We start from the raw sequence: 14592 nt of genomic DNA, 5'->3' as shown, positions 1-14592 counted from the left end.
TTTATAAAATCAGCAACCGAAGTCGACAAAGTCGAACATGCTCAAGGCCCGGTTCAGATGCCGAACTTTTCATGAGCCGAGCCTAATACCTTGAATTAAGTACATGAAACGTTCGGTGTCTGAATCAATTGAGAACGGCTGTTTCAATTTGGAATGGCTCAGCCGTTCTTCCCGCCTGGCTCAGCCGGGAATTTCAGGTTTGGGACGGCTTTGATTCAGACGTTGAACTTTTCATGAGCCAAACCTAATGCATAAATTATTATAACGTATTTCAAATAAAAAAATTAACAATTAAAAAAAACGCTAGCATTTCGATTGGTTTTGCTTCAAGTAAATTAAGTTTGGCTAATAAAGTTCAGCGTCTGAATCAAAAGGTGGGATTTTCATGATATGGGCCGACCTTAATTCGAATTAAGTTTGGCTCATGAAAAGTTTGGCGTCTGAACTGGGTCTTAGGGTCACAAATAGGGATGTCAAATCTTGGATCACTGAATGATCCAAAAATAGGCATTCTAGCACTACTGGGAGTGGAAATTGCTGTTGCATGAGGGCCCGTAATATTGACCTTTTCGATTCTTTTGATTTTGATTAAGCCTGACTAATAACGGTTATACAGTTTGCAATTTAGGCAAGTGAAGTCCTCAAACATGATTGGCTTAAAAACAATAAGCATTCCTGACATATTTTAGTTGACGTGACATGTTCATGGTTTTCCCGGTCGCGCTGTACATGTATAACTGTAAGTGATTCTCCAAATATGACATAAGAGGCTAGGTGTGTGCATGGTACATGTAACCTTATGTGAGTTTACTCGGAGATTTTAGTTAGACCAGATATGGCGTCAGAACCATTACCCAACTTTGTAGGCTTGACTTTATGATCAGATTTATGCACCAGTCAATTGAAACCCCCACCCCCCGGACCCGGGACAGATAAGGGGATAATAGGGGAATATAAGCACTTTTGATCAAAGATCTGTCCCCTGGGGGTGGTAGATAAGATGTGTTTTGCTTCTTTATATGTCCCCACCTTGGAGAATCAGGGAGATTTGACTGTGGTTGACTGGTACCGAAGTTGGTCACGAAGTCAATCGATTGCACGTCGTTATTTTTGCACCATCCACATTTGCTTATATTGGCAAAATGCTTCGCAAAATTTGGTTTAAAGACAATTCAAAAGTAAGAAGAAAATTCATTCCACTTCTATGGAAAACTCTGCCTACAAACCCATGGTACAGCCATGGGTACAAAAATGGCAGTCGCCTTTGCCAATATCTCATAGGTAAGGTTGAAACAGAGATTTTAAAACCACTCATTTGGAAATGATATATAGACGGTGTTATTTTCGCCCTGGACTTTAAGGAGAGGAGATAATGCAGTTCATTGAGCAAGCAAACAAACACCATCCCACAATTAAATTTACGGCTGAAATTTCAGAAACGGAAACATTTCTGGATTAACAAACATTTATAGGCGAAAGATTCAGAAGCAATTCAGTTCTTGATGTGCGTACGCAGTTCAAACCAACTGAAACATTTCAATATACGCACTTCTCTTCATGCCACCCACCAGGGGTAAAAAAAGGCTTCATCAAAGGCGAAGCACTGAAACTTCTCAGAACAAACTCTTCTAAGAAAGAAAAATATTTGAAAAGCAAATTCATTAAAATTCTACACTATCACACCTACAGGAAAGAGGACCCTCTCAGAAGTGCAATTTGAAAACAGGAAACTAGCACTCCTTCAAAAACCAAAGGAAAACAAACGAATCTTGCCCTTCGTTACACAACACCACCCAGCAGTCATGAAAGACTGGCATTTAATAGAGCAACAACCATTGCTCAAAGAAATCTACAAAGACTTGCCCCTCATATGTTACACTGAGGGGGCGGTCAATCAAAGATATGCCAGTGAGAGCCAAATTATGCGCTAGGGAGCCATGCAGGCCTGTTACTCTTGTACCCAATATGATTGCTTGTGCGGTCAGTATAAAATGCAGACTGCAGACTGCAGATTGCAGACTGCAGACTGGGTATAAAATGCAGACTGCAGACTGCAGACTGGGTATAAAATGCAGACCGATATCAAAACCGGCTCTTCGTCAAATACAGGGTACATTTTCAATTTTCAACTTACCCTAGTGTCACGCAATCACATTTCTGAGATCATCTCCCACGAAATTGACCTTATTTTTGACCCATTTCTCAACAGTTTGTTTTCTTTATCTCGATTTGGTAGCTTTCATTTCCTGAGGCCCTTTCTTCACAAAGAAGACTCGAACTTAATCGCTTTGCATTAGTTCGTAAACAATTACGCCCATGATGGTTTTCATAATTGACTTGATTTCCAAGGGGGCAAGCAATTTGACATCACAAAATTTTAACTAGTTTCTTTGGATATTAACGAGGTTTGTCAAAGACAAATTGTTTACCTTCAGTATTCTAGCGATATATGAACACATATTTTATTCAAAAAGCATTATTTTACTGCCACCCTGACTGCCACTTACCGATGTCGCCAATGTCATGTTGACGCAAAGCAGCAAAAAGGACAACCACGTGCGAAGTAAAGGTCATGTGTCCGCGTTATTGCTTACGTCATGCTTTGCAGCTGTTTATTTCAAGGTTGACGCTTTTCGAAAACAATATAATAATGTCAATTTTATGGGAAATGATCTCGAAAGACGATTGTATATGACATTAGTGTAAGTTAAGTTAAAAAATTCAAAATGTACACTGTATCCTGTATTTGGCGAAGAAGCGGTTTTGGTCTCAGTCTGCATTTTACCCAGTCTGCAGTCTGCATTTTATACCTAGTCTGCATTTTATACCCAGTCTGCAGTCTGCAATCTGCAGTCTGCAGTCTGCATTTTATACTGACCGATTGCTTGTGATAATCCTGGCTTCCCTATAGAGTGGTTCCATTTCGAATACGTGGGACTTGTGGATGCACCAAGTCGAAAGCGGCTTTACACTGAATGTGCTGTTTAACATTTTCAAAGCAATCACTGTTCAGAAATGCTCTGTTGCAATGTGAAATTCATATTCTTGCAAAATTTAATAATCTGCAGCAAGTTTTGTTAAGATGTATTACAAGAAAACTATTGCCTTATAAAGTATATTTTGCTTCTGATCAATTCAGTGTGAACGGTTTCATTTTGTTTTGTTTTGTTTGATTTGGGGTTTTTTTAATCCCTTGCCAATTTGTTCCCAGGTGTAGGAGAATTTTATCTCAAGATTTTCCCCCAGGGGCTGGAGGTTTTGGTATGATTTGATCAGGGCCTTTGTCAAATCCCCCTATCTGTCCCGGGTCCGGGGGGGTGGGGGTTTCAATTGACTAGTGCATTAAGGCACATGAAAACATATCGAAAATTACACTTCCAATGGTCGATTAGCGAGAAATAGACTTAAAAACTTATGTACCAGATCATACCTTCACTATCTGTTTAAAACCTCCATTCGTCCACTGAACATTGCTCTGAGCATACTGTCCTGCTTCGAAAGAGTTCCAATGGTTGTGTAATGAAGGGAGCCTCCTACATTGAGTTTGACGTATTTTGTGGGCGAGCCTCTGATAGTCATTGGATGCGTTGCGTCTCCAGACATCCTATTCGTTCTTCGGACTTCTCGTTCAGGCTTCCGCTTCGACTTGTGACAGCCTTTAAAGGGAAATATTTGATTGTCTTCGTTTAAATATATACTCCTAAAGGTAGTTTCCCAAAATAACTCTTTCCAGGGTTACTCGTAAGTTATGGTGCTTCATGTATGTTACACCATAGTGTGGACTCATTAGTGCATTGCGACGCGACACGACAAACAGGCTTTTCCAGTTGCATATGAAAGTGAAAGTAGCCTTGGACAGTCTTCGGTAAGTGCATTTTCATTTTTGTTCTCTTACCTCTTCGTATAGCATTGATTTACACCAGCGTAAAGTAGAACTACTCTTTCCATACCTGCGGCAAAAAGCCGTGAGAGACACATTAACGATAAACTGCAGTGAATTATTTGTTTTAGTAAGGCTCCTTGTGAGCGTTGTGGAGACCCGGGGGGGGGGGGGGGGGGGTACTCCCATATATGGGCTATATAGGTACGTGCCGCGAGATAGGGTAGGGTTTTTGAGGTTCTCAGTCCTTAAATAGGGTATCATTTTTTCTTCATTTTTTCCTCATTTAGCAACGCGTTCCTGGAGTAGGGTACCTAAATTGTATCAGTTAAATTCAAGTTTGTCAGCGCCACGTTTTACGAAAAAAAAAATGGCTTTTTAAAACTGAAGTGTCCGCTAAAGTATTAGAAAAGCGATTTTCATAGAGAATTGTGTTTATCCGTGCACATTAGCCGTTGTTTGCGTGCCTTGAATAGGGTGTCATTTTTCGGGTTCGGTCCTTAAAAGGGTATCTGTTTTCCCTTTCTTTACCCTTAAATAGGGTCAGGGTTTGAGAACCTTCACGGCACACCCCTATCGAAAATTTTCGGGAGTACCCCCCCGGGTGCGGAGAACAGTTGATCGAAGCTGGGGCGGAAGTAGCTTGTTGTGTAGCGACGTTGTTTCGTTTTGGTAGATTATCTGCTCGGAAGGTCTTCACCAAGTAGCCACACAAGAAATTTGGATTTGATTTTAAGAAAAACTTCCAGTATTCTGTAGACAAATGTCACCTCAAACTTTCGAAACAAACAGAAGAAAATTAATTCCTTTTGTTGGGAGAGGGAAATATGTCGCTTACAGTATAGATATCAAGGTAGCTTGGCCAGCTGGCATCAGCTACAGTGACCGAACATATCACACTGTGTTAACTCACAAACTTATGCCTTTGGAAAGGCTATTATATTAAGTTTGTGCCGTAGGTTCACTCTCCTTAACTTTGCACTAACCGTGACGACTGACAATATGCAAAATATTCATGAAAACAGTTTTATTATTCTTAACGGTTTATTAAATACATTTTGCTAACGGCATATTTACAATTATACGCGTGATTGAACTCTGAGTTAGAAACCTCTTCTGGATTAAATTTACGTTTGAGAGCTTAACTCGTTTCAAAAACGATGTTTTTGACATCCAATTCAATTATTGGATGTTAAACGTTACGTACCCGTAAACTGGAATGCAACAAATTGCCATAAATAGATTTACAGCTTAAAAAGGTACACGCACATTGTTGGATGCATTATAGACTCCCATGATCTCCGGAGACTCAAAACTGCTATCAGTAGTCGTGGATATAGAGTTTCAGGAGTTGTAACAAACTAAAGGTTACTGACTAAAAAACTTAGTGTGTTACATTGGGATGAGTTCCTGGTTTTGTTCCCTTGGAAACGATAAGTTTCAACAAGTCTTAACATTCCAAAATCTGCTTTTGCCACTTAAAGACGCGAGGTGGAGACTAAGCTTTACGACCATTTACCATTAAGTCGATACAAGCAATTAGCTTTGGTCACAGTCTTTGAGCTGAAAGCACTTTGCTTCGACTATCCTGGGCACTGGTGTGTAGAATCCTTCTTTCACTGCAAATTTGAGTCAAATAAATATCCTGGGGTTTTTTTCTGAACGTGAAATGCTCGTTTAAAATTTGTCATTTAACGTGTTGTGCTAGACCCACCTTTTACCACCCTTTGAAATCGATCCGAAACCGTAAAATCATTTTCTTAGAAACGAAATACGTTCAAGTAATTATTTCAAGTGAATTTTGCGACCGAGGGAAACTTTACTTTTGAAGTGATTTAACTCAGCTCTAGAAATCCGCGGCGGTTATGTGGGAGATTATCAGCCGGTTGAATAACTCAGTATCCTATTTTGTTGTTTTCATTAATGAATAACTCTGGAAAGACAAGGACACGAATTTATCCTGAAAAATATCGATACACACGAGCTGTCCGTATCGCTTGAATCACTCTTAAACACTGTTTACGTAACCTCTTGTAAATTCTTGTTTTGATGGAGGGTTGTTAAAATCCTTGTAATTCTACGAATTATTTTGTTTCATCGCACAAACTAAAATAAAATATTTGTTACAATGGTTATACTCAGGTCTCAGTAACGACTTTTCGTTAATCATCGCCTTTGACGAATTTTCAGGACTAACTGTTCATGGTCTCAGTGAATGTGCAGTTACAGAGAAAACCCACACTCCCCCACGGAAGGTTTTTGTTTGCACCCCATCCCCCAGGAAATTCCAGTTAAGCTTCATACTTTGCTTCCAAAATTTTGGCTTTTAAGAGCAAATGTCTGTAAAAACCAAAGAAATCCCGGACACAGCTCAAAATTCGAATTCGCTCATACTTTGTAGATTGATAGGCCCTAGTACCACACTTATGAAAAGGACATCCATTTAACCAAATAACCACTCGTTTACGAGAAACGAATTTTAAATTATCAACGGCATTTTTGGTCAACAAAGCCTCAAATAATGTCACCATTCATTAAGGTACCGAATCAAGCAATCGTAACTTTTGAATCTCTTACACGCAAATCCTATTCATTAAATGCTTTTTTAGTTCTCTGACTTGTAACATAGCCAGGCAACTCTTCTTATAAATATTTTACGATTTTTTTTATAAGGAATGCCAACGGCTTCTCTTAAAGGCTTTGTTAGGACCTCCAACAAACTAACCATAACTACCTGTGGTACTCAAAAAATCTCACCGAAAAACCTTCCGGGGGTACAATTTATGATAGTTTTCAGTTTCTATGGCTTCAATTTCTTGGGATCTTTCGTACGTTAAGAAAAAAACATTTCTAAACTGAGCATATTTTCACTATCCACCATTTTGAAATGAACAACAAACACACTTGAATTGTTTATAAAACTTACATTGTTTTATTCAAATAAGCCGCTTGAAACATCTATTTGTACGAAGTATCAACTGCAGTAAATCCCTTTTATGTTCTTTTTTGTGAATTGAAATCATAACCTAAAGTGTAGCAAGTTAACATAACAAAATCGCGTCTGGCAATGGGTTTGCATAATTTCTACATTTTTGCCGTGACTCACCTCATTCCTGTCACTGACCTTCAACAAACTTGATTTCTTTGCCTTTATTATCTTAGTTCTCGGTTTAATCTTACGTTCCCTACTATACAAGCCAAGCTACAAACCATTGTGAATCTTTCACCGCGAGCTCAGCCGTTCCAACCAGAAATTTGTGCAGTATTTTCGTCTATTTCGAATACGGTTTTACAGAAATTCACGTGATCAACACGGAACGTCACTTTGTGTTACTTTGCGTCACGCTCACGCAACTTCCAACACCCCTTCTTTGGCAAAACTCGCTTACGCGAACCTTGAGACTGGAAAAGGTCAAAACTGGCAAACATATTTTATAACTTAAGCTAAGCGAAAAAAGACAATAAACTTCTTGTCGCTATTTGTCTAGGAAGACGTGAATTAATAACTCAACGGGAACTCCAACCAATAAACCGGCAAATGGGTGGCTTACTGCAGTACAGTACACATTTGTTTTACGAACTTAAAAAAGATTAAATAAAAGTCAAGGCTTTTCAAAGCACTTTCAGGCTAAGGTTGACTAAAAATAGAAAATGAATAAATGTTTTTAAGTTGACTGTGATCAGCTTGTACCATATAACTGGGTTTTCATATACCTTATGCAAAAATGACTGACATTTTAACATTCCCGTTTGTTGCATTCACTAGCCTCGTTCAAACTCAATAACGAAGCTAGTGAGGCTAATTTGAATGCAAACAAAAGGATATTAAAATGTCAGTCATTTTTGCATAGGGTCTCTGCCCCCACCCTCCCACCCATTTTCTTTAAAATGAAACTCACGATCGCGCGCGACAAGACAGTTACCGTTTCGCAGGACTTTCGCGCGCGGGGCAAACTCACGCACAGCGTCTTCTATTTGTCGCTCAAAAATTGTGACTGAAAAAGAAAAAGAATTTATTTTAGCCCAGATTCTAGCGGAGGTAGAGAGTCTGGTCCTTCGATCTTCGTCCTTAACCTATTGCAAACACTTTCATTATATCCAATTCTGATCAAACGAGGACTGCATGAAGTGCACCAACCACACATAAACTAAACACCTTAGGGGTTCGTCAAAATAAACAATTCTATATGAAAACGTATTCTGGCAGACTTGTCTTCCCTAACACTCCTTTATTACTGAATGCCAAATTTTTGGCAACTTTAGCTTATGTTGCACTGTCAAATTGCAGCTTACAATGTGAGATTTGGGAAGGTTATAATAATAATAATAATAATAATAATAATAATAATAATAATAATAATAATAATAATAATAATAAATAATAATAATAATAATAATAATAATAATAATAATACAGTCAACTCTCTCATAGCGACCACTTCTCATAAGCGACCACCTTCCGTAAGCGACCACCTTGTAAACAACGGTTTTGTTTCTCAGTTAAATACTGTTTCAAGAGCTGTCTCGTAAGCGACCACCACTCAAATTTCTTAAGGGACCGCGACCACTTTTTAGGCCAGAAATTACACATTCTTTTGTTTTCTGTTTCCGGTAAGCGACCACACAACATAATCACGTATGATCGCATGTAAATCATTACTCGGAAGTGACAAAAGTTCAATTTTGATGACGCTTCCCCGTACTGCTGACAGATAATGACAGTTTACAGACAGAGAAGATGGCTACAATTAGATCTTTAGGTAAACGGGAATTGTTACAGTGATCTGTTCCAAAATGAACCATGAACCATGTTATACAAAGTTTCATAAGAAGAATGAATAAATGTGAAAAAATCAAATAAATAAGTTTCTATTTGCCTGATTTTAGCTGCTAAGGTAACATTTTTTTGTAATTAATTAATCAATCCAGTATTAGGCTTAGTTTGTTGATCTTCCACCTCCCGTAAGCGACCACTTTGTCGTGCACCAAGGGTGGTCACTTACAAGAGAGTTGACTGTAATAATAATAATAATAATAATAATAATAATAATAATAATAATAATAATAATAATAATAATAATAATAATTTTGGCAGGTGTCATTTACGTGCACATGACCTTTCCCCAACAAGCTCAATGAACGGTAAGTTCCATCCACATTTAATCCCAGATTCTCACAAAGCTCCCTCAACATTTTAACTGGAAAATTTGGTAACTTCTTCTCGCTCGCCAAGCTGCATGACTTTATCGATCGCCAACCTAATCTCGACATTCCCGAACCGACTGTGATCAGGGTACGAGATTACCGCCAACCAATACCCAAACGTTCACGGTGCAAGGGACATATGGTCATTTCCTGGATGTTCGGCGGTGTTTGAAAACAGGCTGGCACTTCTTGCTAGTATGAGCTCGACTTCCGTTTCACAGCCACTAAATTTCAACAGTTTTTTGTGACCTGATACACTCTTGTTGCACGACACAAAAGAGGAAGGATCCCACACGACAGAATTCTACTTCTTGAATCACATCCACATTCGCCACCGACCAAAAGAGAGAAAGACATTTTCCTTCTTCTGACCAGTCGGTTAACAGCCGCATTTCGGAAACATGAAAGAAAAGAGTCGGCTCCGAAAGGTTGTTCATTTCAGTAAATATTCTAATAAGTTTTATTAAACTGAGAACCAGGTTTGCGAGATAACTGTCTTTGCTTCGAATTTGATGTGATGACGGCATTTATCCTCTCATGATATTTGTTTTTATTCCATTTCGAGTTTCGTTTCGACTGATTTGCTTTCTTCACTTTGCAAGAGACTCTTTAACCGAGGCACGTATTCAAACAATACTTGGCATTGCTACGGTTTCACGATTGCCGTGGGCCACAGCACACCGTTTTGGGCAGAACAGGTACATAATCATAGACATTATGCAGCTCAATACACTTTGGACTCATACTGCCGCCTTGAGGTAAATTGAAGGGGTAAAGTAATGACGGAAGGCCATGTGACGTGTAATGCGAGAAACGGCCCTTCGACAAGGGTAATTTGATACAAACAGGTAAGCTTATTTCAATCCATTTCTTTGTCGGATATGTGAAAATCTGTAGTAGTCCCGAAACATTTTATTCTTGGATATTTGAACCACCAAAAAAGGGAAATTTTGGACTGACGCTTTCGAAAAAAAACAAACAAACAAACAAACTCAAATACATGCTCAGTCAGTGTCTGGTTCTCCAGGAAACCCATTCCAAAGAGGCAGCACTAAAAGCAGGAATCCGGAATCTGAAATCCGAAATCCAGAATCCAGAATCCGGTTCCAGCGGAAGTCTCAAGATTCAACAATTAGGTTGTACAAAGATTGTCTCCAGAAAACCTTAACATAGTTTCAAATGAAGATATAGACTATCAAATTTCTTTTCTTTACTGTACGCTCGATCGTTTTTAAATGTTTTAACCAAGAGACCAATCATTTTTCATTTGCGGGAAAATAATGACTTAATTAGATTTTTTCTCTCATTTGCGTTGACAATATTTTCAGACAATTTTTGTACAATTTAATTGATTAATCTTGAGGATTCCTCTGGATCCGGAGTCCAGTTTTCTGTTCCGTATTCCGGATTCCAGATTCCTGATTTTAGTGTTGCCCCTTAGTTTTCAAAATGGCGTCCGTCGGCAAATTTGTCATATTAGCAAACTTCAATGAAGTCGTATCACACAACTAACGGACATCCCAAAAAAATGCCAGCATAACTTTTGACATCTATCCTTTATTTGTATCTGCAGTATAGTTTGAGGTCCTAGTTTGGAGTACCGACATGATTTTTAGGGAGTTATATTAAGGTACCTCAAAACTATTTGAAAAGAGTATCGAAGGTGGCTTCAAGAAAAAACCCATGACCGTTGTTAAGGAAGAAAATAACCGCTTTTCTTATCACTGCTGAATTTTCTAGAGACCAGACTATAAAGTTCCAGCAAAGGAAGATTTACAGTGTATTTTTAACGAACACTAGAATGCTATGAATATTGTGAAATTTCGATCCAAATTAGCCTCAAAACCAACGCAAACGTTTTTATTAAATTACTCTTAAGGAAACGAATTTTAAAACGAACTAACCCTGTTTTGTTTAGTTTGGGTCAAAGGCCTATCTATAGAAAAAGTATGAGCGAAATCGAATTTTGAGCTGTGTCCGCGATTTGACGATTATATTTGATGCTTAGGGACATTTACTCTTAAGAGTCCCCTTCCCCCTAAGAATTTCCGATGACCTTCCATGGGATGGATTTTTTCGGGAACTGCACGATTGAAAGCTGGAACATATAATTGAAAGACAGAGACAAAACACACCGGCCCAGGCCCTTGCTTCCGTGACAGTGTTCGACTGAAAGGAGAAAATACCAGTGTCGAAATTATACAACACTTTATCATTGTGAATTTTCTTTTTATGTATTGTGAACCGTAAAATAATATTAACGACGGGAAATTTTGGTACGCCCCTGCTTATTATACGTCAAGGCAGATACGCCCCCGGTGTGATATCAATATTTGCATATGCAATCCCTACTTTCACTGATCTTTTCCGGACTCTTACCTTTTACGCGTTTGCATGATTGGCATGATCCAAAACAATAATTTAACGGGCCTTTTAACAGTTAAACTTAAAATAACGAGAAACTCAAGCGTTCTAAGGTAAGAAACCCCTAAACTCGGCACCCGAGCCATAGTCTCTGGCTCGCCAACTTTCCGTTTAATTGTCTTCATTTATAGCACTACAAAATTTCTTATGGGCACTGCTAGAATAAGAAACGGCCTAACTCTTGAGCATGTCGATGAATCTGTGAGCAGTTGAGTCTCTATCAAGACCGGGCCTGTTATCCGGGCTTGTCTTCTGGGGCGGCCGGATTGGTGGGGGGGGGGGGGGAGGAGATAAGGCGAATTCCGTCCCGCTCCATAACGTCGGAAGTATAAAAGCTATGACAATGAGACTTGGAGGAGAGATAGTACGTTTCTTTTGAGGTCCGCAACGAGAAGTGATTACATCATATGATGTTGTCATAACATCATGATTGTCACTTGGCGGCCATCTTGGATCCTGCAACTTGCTAGCTCTGAATTTCCCCAAAACTTCAGGAAAGCGCCAAAATTGAAGGAAAAGTAACCAAAACCAAGAAAGGAACACAAATATGGATTAAAAATAAAAACGTTACAGAAAGAAAAGTAATTTTCCTTCATTTTAAAAACGGGATTTTCTCAGTTAATTGAAAAAATGTCCTGTCAAAAACAACAACATCAAAGTGAATGAGCAGTAACCGACGACATCAAATTGTTCCTAGATAAATTTCCAGGCCGTTTGCTCAAATATTAAAATGTTTAAACTCGTACCATGCAACGCAAGCGTAAACTCACCAGCAAACCAGGTTTTGTAAATTTGAGTTGCTTTTTTAGATGTTTTCGAAGTGTCCAATGACAGTTGTATGGTTTCTTGGCTCACAGTTCAATTAGCGTTGCGATTGCCTCATCCTCATAACACGTTAAACCGCGAAGACTTTTTGGTCTTTTTGTAGTGGAATCCAATTAAATTGTAGGACCCTATCTTGGATTGCTCCTGCGGCTATCCATAGGGCTTACTTACCAACAGGGGAAACATTTGGGCACGGCACCCCTCTCGGGTGGACCCCACTATTGCGGGATATCGCTTTTACGGACACCAAAACACTGTCCTGATGGTGTTCGCTATAACTAGAGTGGACTGTATCTATTATCTTTTTACGTCAACGATTGTATAAATTGTCCGTGATGCGAAGAGAATCCAAAATATAAAAGGATTTCCAGTGAATGATCTTAATGACATATGCTTCAGTGTATTTCACTGAGTGTCCACATCACAGTAGCATGCTGATACCGAGCCTAAAGACGCTGGTAATCTGAAAAGATGTAGTATAGTCACTTAAAGGTTGTATGCTCATGAGAGGTTTCCCTTGACCACATCAAGAATGTGTGTGGGAATCAGTATATTGAGGTGAGAGGTTAGAACGTCCTGCTTCCCACACCTTTTATTTATGGTTCTGTCCTTTCCTTAATTTTTCTCAGTAATTCTTCATTCTTTTTCTGCTGGAAAAACTTAATTTGTTCCTTACACTTTAACATTGCCACTATGTGCATCCCACTTAAGGATTTTTCTTGCCACTGTAGCTGCACCCCAATTTTCTCTTGAGGTCTACCTCCTTGATGTGTTAGTACCAACAACACTAATTTTCGCTCTCTGTGTTTTGAGCCTTATTCTTTGAATATTCTTTCAGTTTTTTTAATTCACCGTTGCATGGGATAGTTACTAGTACTTTTATACTCTTAGCTGCTTCCATAACACATTAACGTACTCCCCATGGAAAATTGGATATTGTTACGATGGTAGTAATCTCTCAGCAAATCAGTGCTCCATGTTGGTTTGCTATCTCACAGTGCTTACAGATAATTATGGATCATACCAAATTTAGAGTCAAAGGGGACGAATGACTCATCCTTTTACAAAACACACGTTTGGAGTCTATAATTTTCAGACCATGATTTAGGAGATTGTATTAAAAAATGTTGACAAGTAGCTGACAGTCTGGCTACTGAAGTCCAATTATTATCTAACGTAGCCTGTTCTGTTCGAGTCGTACCCTTTTAGTCTCACCCATCTGCATATAAACACAACTGATCATTCAACTGGTTTCCCCCATAGCCTAGCTAGTTTCAAATCTCTGCTCTCTAAAACATAGCAATGTATTAGGCCTGTACAAAACTGTTTTCAGTCACGAGCTCAACTATAGGATAACAAATAAAGTATCCACCTCTGTGGTCTTCAACTCAAAATGTCAGAAAAGTTCTAAATGTAATTTAAAAGATGGATGAGCTAAGCTTGCCTTCTATCAATTTAGTCTGAAGTTTACGCAATGTGCTCCCACACATCGCATGAGAAGAATGCTCGACTTTTTCCGTTTAAATACATAGAGCTTCGCAATTTGAACAAGGTCGAATAAATTTGAAAAAAAAATCGTTGTTTATTTACAAATCAAAACCCCCTTCTTAAATACCTATAGCCTCAAAATGATATCGAAGTGTTCATTTTACAAGATGGAAGTGTAAAGTGTGTACCGTTCGGTTGCACTTATCCCATTTACTGCATCAACCGATTGATGAATTAGCCTACCTGACAAGCATATACCTTGTGTTGCTTCAGGCACAAATCGAAAATTAATCCTTTGTTTAACACCTATAGCTTCAAAATCACATACAAATGTTCGTTTGTACAGTTCGTTTATACGTATCCCAATTTCTGCCTCAACTGATTGAACTTCATTGGCTGCCATTTTCTGAACACTATGAGCGACCAAGTCTCTCTCTCCGTTAAAGCCAAGTGGCCGTCTCACCACCCATTTTGTTCTGTCCCCTTAAAAAAATTAACATCGTTACTACCCCCTTTTAGAAAACATGATTAATGCTTAACACTGGTTTGCCAGTATGAGGAAAAAACTTCAGAATACTTCTGTTTTCTGTTTCTTGTTAAGACCGCCATGAACGACCCAGAGGAAATTATCTGGATTATCTGGATTATCTGGATTGGTAAACTAGTTGCCAGTTTTCTTCTTAACACAAGTCGAGTTCCACAAGCTACTGAGTTGTGCCAGGAATTTTTATGTTTGATTCTACTAGACAACACAACCCAGGAGCAAGTGT

At 38.8% G+C, this 14592-nt stretch overlaps 4 protein-coding genes across 6 annotated transcripts in view; 3 read left to right on the top strand and 1 right to left on the bottom strand.

Annotated features, from left to right (window-relative positions):
* Positions 1-14592, bottom strand: part of LOC146451435 (BTB/POZ domain-containing adapter for CUL3-mediated RhoA degradation protein 2-like) — an 86538-nt gene that overhangs the window by 10667 nt on the left and 61279 nt on the right. The window contains exons 1-2 of one of the 3 annotated variants that reach the window (XM_085099138.1): positions 3896-4928; positions 3431-3656 (exon numbers count right to left, since the gene is read on the bottom strand). The exons of the other annotated variants lie outside the window; for them this stretch is intronic. The gene's annotated coding sequence lies outside the window, so the exon portion shown is untranslated. Of the gene's footprint in view, positions 1-3430; positions 3657-3895; positions 4929-14592 lie in introns of those variants that run through there. 3 annotated transcript variants of the gene reach the window in all.
* Positions 1-14592, top strand: part of LOC146451436 (uncharacterized) — a 136186-nt gene that overhangs the window by 68911 nt on the left and 52683 nt on the right. The window lies entirely within an intron of this gene.
* Positions 1-14592, top strand: part of LOC146451438 (tetratricopeptide repeat protein 28-like) — a gene marked incomplete at its 5' end in the record, with an annotated part of 86179 nt that overhangs the window by 65665 nt on the left and 5922 nt on the right. The window lies entirely within an intron of this gene.
* LOC146451434 (uncharacterized) overlaps positions 3787-14592 on the top strand; it is an 82914-nt gene continuing 72108 nt past the window's right edge. The window contains exon 1 of the mRNA XM_085099117.1: positions 3787-3865. The gene's annotated coding sequence lies outside the window, so the exon portion shown is untranslated. The remainder of the gene's footprint in view (positions 3866-14592) is intronic.

The sequence above is a fragment of the Pavona decussata genome, unplaced genomic scaffold, assembly GCF_977016875.1.
Source record: "Pavona decussata unplaced genomic scaffold, jaPavDecu1.1 SCAFFOLD_387, whole genome shotgun sequence".
In the NCBI taxonomy this organism is placed as follows: Eukaryota; Metazoa; Cnidaria; class Anthozoa; order Scleractinia; family Agariciidae; genus Pavona; species Pavona decussata.
This window is presented reverse-complemented; position numbering and strand designations above follow the sequence as displayed.